The sequence below is a fragment of the Pelodiscus sinensis genome, chromosome 6 (genome assembly GCF_052426305.1).
Source record: "Pelodiscus sinensis isolate ZL-2025 chromosome 6, ASM5242630v1, whole genome shotgun sequence".
In the NCBI taxonomy this organism is placed as follows: Eukaryota; Metazoa; Chordata; order Testudines; family Trionychidae; genus Pelodiscus; species Pelodiscus sinensis.
The window spans coordinates 75,101,600-75,109,442 of NC_143057.1; positions in this window are offsets into that span (position 1 = coordinate 75,101,600).

Here is a 7,843-nt window from a genome sequence, read left to right on the forward strand (position 1 = left end):
CAGCAGAAAAGGACCTGGATATTACAGTGGATGAGAAGCTGAATATGAGTCAACAGTGTGCCCTTGTAGCCAAGAAGGCTAATGGCATATTGGTTGCATTAGGAGGAGCATTGCCAGCAGATCTAGAGAAGTGATTATTCCCCTCTATTTGGCACTAATGAGGCCACATCTGGAGTACTGCATCCAGTTCTGGGCCCCGCACTACAGCAAGGATGTGGTTGCATTCTGGTTCAGCAGAGGGCAACCAAAATGATTAGGGGGCTGGAGCACTTGACCTATGAGTTGAGTCTGAGGAATTTGGGCTTATTTAGTCTGCAGAAGAGAAGAGTGAGGGGGGATTTGATAGCAACCTTCAACTTCCTGAAGGGAGGTTCCAAAAAGGCTGTAGAGAGGCTGTTCTCAGTAGAGTAAGATGGCAGAACGAGAAGCAGTGCTCTCAAGTTGCAATAGGGGAGGTCTAGGTTGGATATTAGGAAAAACTACTTCACTAGGAGGGTGGTGAAGTACTGGAATGGGTTATCTAGGGAGGTGGTGGAATCTCCATCCCTAGAGGTTTTTAAGGTTTGGATTGACAAAGCCCTGGCTGGGATGATTTAGTTGGGGTTGGTCCTGCTTTGGGCAGGGGGCTGGACTCGATGATCTCCTGAGGTCTTTTCCAGCCCTACAATTCTATGATTCTAAGGGTCAAATTTTTCATTCAGTGGCAGCTCCCATAGAAAACAATGAGATCCTTGTATACCCAATGGCAGATTTTGGCCCCAAATAATAGCATTGTATTAATTAACAGTGTTAACTAATAGTTAACCAAATTCTTAAAATGTTGCTGTTTTAATTAGTACCACATAAAATACTTATGGCTGTATAGCTTATTCTAATTCAGCAAAAACAAATTAAGCTGCACTGGTGCATTAAACCCAAATAACTGTGCCTACACTAGAGCTTTTACTAGTATAGCTATGCTGACAAAAAATAATAAAAGTATACATGTTTCTGACAGCTATACCAATAAAAACTTGAGCCTAGACTGACCTAGAGCATAACCCTGAAGAGTCCTGATCACAGACAGTCCATGATTTCTATTTGTAGACTCGCATGAGTAAGGACAGCTCATGTTAAGAGGTTGCAGATCAAGCTCATAGAAGTATAGTATATGGAAGGGTCCCATCAGGCAAAGTTCCTTCGATATCCCAGATTGCCTTGCCTCTCGATTGAGGGATGCATTTGCTGTGTCACACAAATCACATGCATCTTGTTTTAATGTGGGGAATCAGGGTTTGACAATATGGGAGCAAATTATTACAGCAGGGCTACTCAACTTTGGAATCCCCGAGGGCCACAGTGATACTCACAACACATGCTGAGGGCCACAACTTAAGTGTGATTGCATATTAAGCCCCGGGGTGGGGATTAGGATGGGGTGTCAGGGCTGTGGCAGAAGGGGCTTACATTGAGCAGCTCCCAGTCAGCAGTGCAGTGGGAGTACTAAGGCAGGCTTCCTGCCTCTCCTGGCACCAGAGACCATGCTGCACCCTAGGAGCAGCCAGGAGAAATTTCCCAGCCAATGGAAGTACAGAGACCATAGTGGGTGCACTAATTTATGACGTTTTCTGGAGCAGGCAGAACTCGGGAGGCTTAAAGCCTCTTTTTCATGTCCACTCCTCCTCATGGGCCATCGCTGTGGGCTGAACCAGCCATAGTAAAAAGTGTACAGTAACCATCCTAAATCTCTGCAGAATACTTAATGTATAAGAGTGGCTCACAAACAACTGATGTACCTTATTTGAAAGTCTATTTTAATTTCTAGTTTAACAGTGCTCTCATGACACTACATCACCATAGGCTTGCTCCAAAACATCATAATGTGGGCCTGCCGGCACTGCAGAGTTCTAAACTCTTGAAGAGCTGTAACTAGCTGTTTTACTGCGTCTCACTGATATGAGCCCAGAACTCCTGGGCTGTGTCTAGACTGGCCAGTTTTTCCGGAAAATCAGCCACTTTTCCGGAAAAACTTGCCAGCTGTCTACACTGGCCGCTTGAATTTCCGCAAAAGCACTGACTTCCTACTGTAAGAAATCAGTGCTTTTTGTGAAAATACTGTGCTGCTCCCATTCGGTGCAAAAGTCCCTTTTGCACAAAAGTTTTTTGCCAGTGTAGACAGCCCAGGTTTTTTTTTGCGCAAAAAAGCCCCGATTGCGAAAATGGCGATCGGGGCTTTTTTATGCAAAAGCGCTTCTAGATTGGCACGGACACTTTTCCACAAAAGCGCATCATTATAACGCGAACTCCGCGCCAATCTAGACGCTCTTTTCCGAAAATGCTTTTAACAGAATACTTTTCCGTTAAAAGCATTTCTGGAAAATCATGCCAGTCTAGACGTAGCCCTGGAGTACAAATAGCTGGAAAGGGTCTGCTTTCTAAGAGAAGACCAAAAGGCTAATTCCTTGCAGCTGGCCTAGAGGAGCCCATGCTTCAGCATACAAATTCATCACTAAGCATAATCTGGCCATTGTAGACAATGAAGCTGTGTTCAATTAGGGAACGGAAAATTTGGCCCCCAGAGCATAGGAATCAAATAAGGTTTGTCACTAGCTCGTAAGATCTCAGAATTCTAGGAATGCAGATTTCTGAAAAAATGCTGTCTGCTTCCCAGCATCTGGCCCAGAGAATGCACATGCTCCTGGAAGGAAAAATTCAGCTGCTTCTCTGCAGTTAACCCAGAAGCATACAAGTTCTAGGATCCTGTCTCCAGAGAGATGGCCAAATGCAGCAGCAGCCAGCCAAGAACCACCCCACAATCTAGTAGGCTCTCTCTGGAGCACAAGAGGGAGGGGAGGGCCAGCTGAGACATAGCAGACATCCCCGGAGAACAGGCAGGAAGAGTTCAGGTTCACATTTGCCAAGCTTTGTCACCATCAACAGAAGAACTCAAATGTCTACAGGTTCACTCTCTGCTGAAAAAAGAAAACAGGCATTAGAGTGTGTAATGGTGTGTGTTCCATCTGAGACCCCGCCATTCAAATACTCTCAAGAGGATCTTAGAAGTGGTATCTTCACTAAAGTTGCCAGGGAAACAGGGCTAGGGCATGACATTATGGTTGCATTCCCATAGGGCAGCCACTTCTGTTAATGCCAAGATCACAAAGAAAGGAACAGCCCACATAGCACTGAATGTTGTATATGTGCACAGATCAATGAAGCAATGAGTATCCCATAAAAGTAAATGATCTGTCATGGAAAGCAAATCATGCTTCAGGTCTGTATGCAGGCCTCTCCCATAGTCCCCCAAGTAAGCATGCTCCAGCCAGCCAGGGGAAGGCAAGAGCAGCGCACACTGCCTGAGCCTCCCTCCCCCGTGTTCAGACCAGCTGGGGAAAGGCTGGGGCTGATTTCTTCGCTTACTGGAGGGACTATGGAGTGCATTCACACCCTTGCAATCCACATTTATAAAAAAGCATTCCCCCCCCCCCCGAAATTCCTGCCTGAAAGCCTGTGCTTCAGTTGTGAACTGGATTGCAGTAAAGATGTTTGTTCATTATGCTGCTAGAGCCAGTTTCTAATCTCAAACACACACTGTACAAATACTTATTTTAAAATTCAAGTGCTGCACCTGTGCACAGAAGTGCAACAGCACTCACAAAAACATTGTATAGAGAATCCCAAATGACTCTGCAACATATATTTAGGGTTATTTATCAATACCATGACAGAGATGGGTCACAGGTACTGGTTAACCATGACCCTGTAAATATCACCCATCACATGCCCACCACAGGTGGCCTATTACACCCATAAAATCTCCATTGACTTCAGTGGGCAAGGAAACAGAATTGTCCCTGCAGGAGCTTGCCAATGAGGTTCCTAGTTGAGATTCACAGTTTTAAGGGATAATTAACTATGTAGAAAGTTTTAAAACAATAAACTTGCCTCTTTCCTCAGACAAGTAGCCAGACAGTTCAGTGCAGGACTGAGACCTAAGCATGTTTTCCCTCAGGCCATGTCAGTTTGTGAAGTTAATTAGTCATGCTTTGGAACCATTGTTCTAATCACTGTTTACAGAAGTCCAATTTTTGAAACTCCTTGGTAAACTGAACTTTTGTTCTATCCTGCATATGTTTTAAGAGCTTTACTGCACAGTGCAAGTTTGTTCATATGCCCAAGTTCAGTCTTTGGCTGATCAAAATCTAATGGTAAATCCTTACACACTTCCCATTTTATTTTCATTGTGGAGAATAAGGAAAAGATTTCTAATACATCGTGAAGAAACATATGGAAGCGGTACTGGAAATCTTTTGAATGACCTCTTCTGTTCAGGCAGGAGTGGCAATGTTGGCTTGCTTTTTCTAGATGGCAGATGGGAATTTTGTTAAGGTTTGTATTAGTCGAACTTACAGAGGGAGTACAGACCCTTTATCATGCTTCCTTATTCCTCAGGAGCTTGTGGAAGCCCCTCAAGCATGCCTCTGCAGACCTGAGAATAGAGGGGAAAGAAAGTGAAAGTAGGTAAAGCTAGTAGCCAGCTCTTATGACTTGCTCTGTTTCACATGCCAGGATATTGAAGTGGGAATTGGAACTATTATCTTCCTTATGGTAGGGTGGTCAGACAAATCAGTGTGGAGGAGCAGACCTGGGTTGGGGACAAAGACTCCGGGCTCCCTAGAGCTGGGCATAGAGCTATTGCAGGACCCTCAGGTACTACCGGTGCAAGGCACAATACAGTCCTGCAACATAACCAGCCCTTCAGGAAAGGAGCAAAATATTCTTTTCCATTTTTGATAGGAACTAAATGATACTCAGCAGAATTCATTCTGCACAGGGGAAATCCTATTCAGGACGAATGGAGTTTTTAGGGCTCTAGAGCTGGATATATAAAATAAATTGGAGAAGTAGGGTGCTGTCAAACTGTCAAAAATATTTACTATTTTTGCCCTCCCGCTCTACTATCCTAAAAGAAACTTTATAGAGGGTCCAGACAAAAACAACAGAAATGATAAAAGAAAATATGAACTATGAGGAAAAGTTTAAAAAATGGGTATGTTCAGTCTTGAGAATAGAAGACAGAAGGGGGGTACCTAGTAAGAATGTTTCAATATTTTAAGGTCTGTTCAAACGAGTGAAGGCATCAAATGTTCTTCATGTTCACTGAAGGCAGGCCAATAAGAAATCTACACCAAAGATGATGTGGGATGCTTTCCCTAGTATATAACCAAATTATAAAGATAGTTACTGAAATAGGCTTCCAGGGTAGGTTGTTGAAACTTGTTTTCTCTTGTATTACCCACTAAGACAACCACCTGTGGAGAGCGTATATCTGTTAGATACAGCTAAAGGAAACTCAAGGCAGATGGTAGCCTCATCTCCGGAATCTCATCGAGCTGGAAATTTGTCTAAGCCTTAGTAGGGACATATTCATAGAGAGATACAAGATGCACCTCTTTGTCCAGGCTTTCTTCTAGTAATTAAATTGCCATTTCCATTTCTCATCTTCTGAACGAGCTCTGTTGGATCAGAGCTCATCAAGGAGACAGTCAGATTCTTTTGGGGGCTATAGATTACAAGCTTCCACCTCTCATGATTTTTTGTTTCTTTTAACTAGTTTAAAAGATGCCTAAATAACATGGTGACCAAAGCTTCTGAAATACTTGAACAACAACAACAAATAATAATAATATATACTTTCTCTTTCTCATTGCTAGTAAAATATGATACAATAAAACAGCAATTGCCATAAAGCGGCTCTGAGTTCAGAGTTGAGTGGGAAAGCGGGGGTGGAGAGAATTGAACCAAATCACAACCTTCTATGATATTCAACTACTGAAAAGATAACTGACACAGCTGATAAGAGTTTTGATAATTATGGCTTTAATAGGCAAAGCTTCTGGCTTGGAGTCTGCTATGACATATCTAGTTTAGATGCAGTAACCAGAAATAGGTAAATTGGTTTTTAGCATGCATTGTTTGGCTTATGGGAATTGGAGAAATAATGCATCAGGAGGTTGAAAGAATAGACAATAACGTAAGCATGAATGTTTAGCACCTTATCAATATTAACTTCATATTAAAATTCAGTGTGCCAAATTTATCCCTAATGTGATGCCACTTAAATCAAATTCACTCAAATCCTGTTTGGGATATGGATTAATTATTAACTAATTATTATTGCCAACAAACCATTTAAAATTATTGTTTTAAATTATTTAATTGATTCTCAAAAGTTCCTGCAGTTTACATTCAGCACTGGGATACTACTTTAAAGAGGAGGTCAAAGTACAGAGTGCAATTACGATTTATTGATTTACACTGCATATGGTTATCAGTCTTCTTGGCAACAATTCATTTCTCTAGTGCCTTAAAACACTTATTATACCATGACTAATATTTTTATAGTCTCAATTTAACATGATTAAGTGCTTATATTGTACTTGGCAGTAGCGGGTATAGTTTTGAGAATGAAGGAACCACTTAATTATGTAGACGCCAATAAAGTAAAAATCTTAAATAACTCAAACTGTACCATAGATTCTCAGTGGACATAAATTCCATTGTTGAATAATAAGAGTATAGCAGTTGGCATATACTACCACTCACCTGAAGAGGATGGTGACAATGATTGTGAAATGGTCTGGGAGATTGACCATGATTTTTCCTTCACAAAGGGTGTACCAAAGCATGAAACACAATCATAATGGGAGATTTCAACTCTCCTTGTATTGACTAAGTATCTGTCACCTTAGGACGGAATGCAGAGATAAATTTATAGGAATCAAAAATGACTGACTGCTTCTCGAACCCACACGGAGAATGATTCTTGACTTAGCTCTATATGGGGCACAGAGTCTGGCCCAAGAAGTGAATACAGCTGAATAAAACCAAAAAAAAAGGTAATTAAATTTAACAACCTTACAGGGAAAAATACCAAAAAAAAACCCAACAACAAAAAAAGCCTATTTCAGTAGCATTTAACTATAAAGAGGGGAATATAAAAAAATGAGGAAGCTAGTTAAACTGAAATTCAAAGAAACAGTCACATAGGAAAAATGCCTGGAAACTGCATGCAGACTTTTTTAAATCACCACAAGTAAAGCTCAAACTAAAGGCATGCCCCAAATAATTTTTTAAAAAAGTAAGAGGACCAAAAAAAAAAAAAAAAAAAAAAAAACCCAATGTAAATGGTGCCATGGTTAAAATAAAAGACAAAGCTAGAGACAAAAAGACATCCTTAATATTGGAAATCAAATCTTAGGCTACATCTAAACTACAAGCCTCTTTCGAAAGAGAGCGTCTAGACTGCAACCACTTCTTTTGAAAAAGCGAGCCGCGTTTTCGAAACAGAGCACCCAGGCAGTCTGGATGCTCTCTTTCAAAAAAGTCCTGTTGCATTCAAGAATGCCTTTTTTCAAAAGAGCACTTTAGAAAAAAGGCGTTCTTCCTAGTAAAATGAGGTTTACCGTGATCGAAAAAACTGCTGCGTTCTTTTGATTTAGTTTCGAAAGAACGTGGCAGCAGTCTAGATGCAAGGGAAATGTTTTGAAAAAAGGCCACTTCTTTTGAAAAAACCCTGTAGCCTAGACACACTCTTAATGAGGAAAAAAGAGAAAGGAATATAAATTCTGTCACGTATAAAAGTACAATATGGCAGGCCAAAGGAGAATGTAAAGCCCAACTAACTAAAGACAAACTAACAGCAATTTTTTTAAGCACATCAGAAGCTGGAAGCCAACCTAAGAGTTAATGGGACCAGTGCATGATCAAGGTGTGAATAGGGTTCTCAAGGAAGAGTTCTTGTGGAGAAACTAAGAGTTCTTTGCATCTATCTCCACTGCAGAAGATACGGGTCAGATCTCCA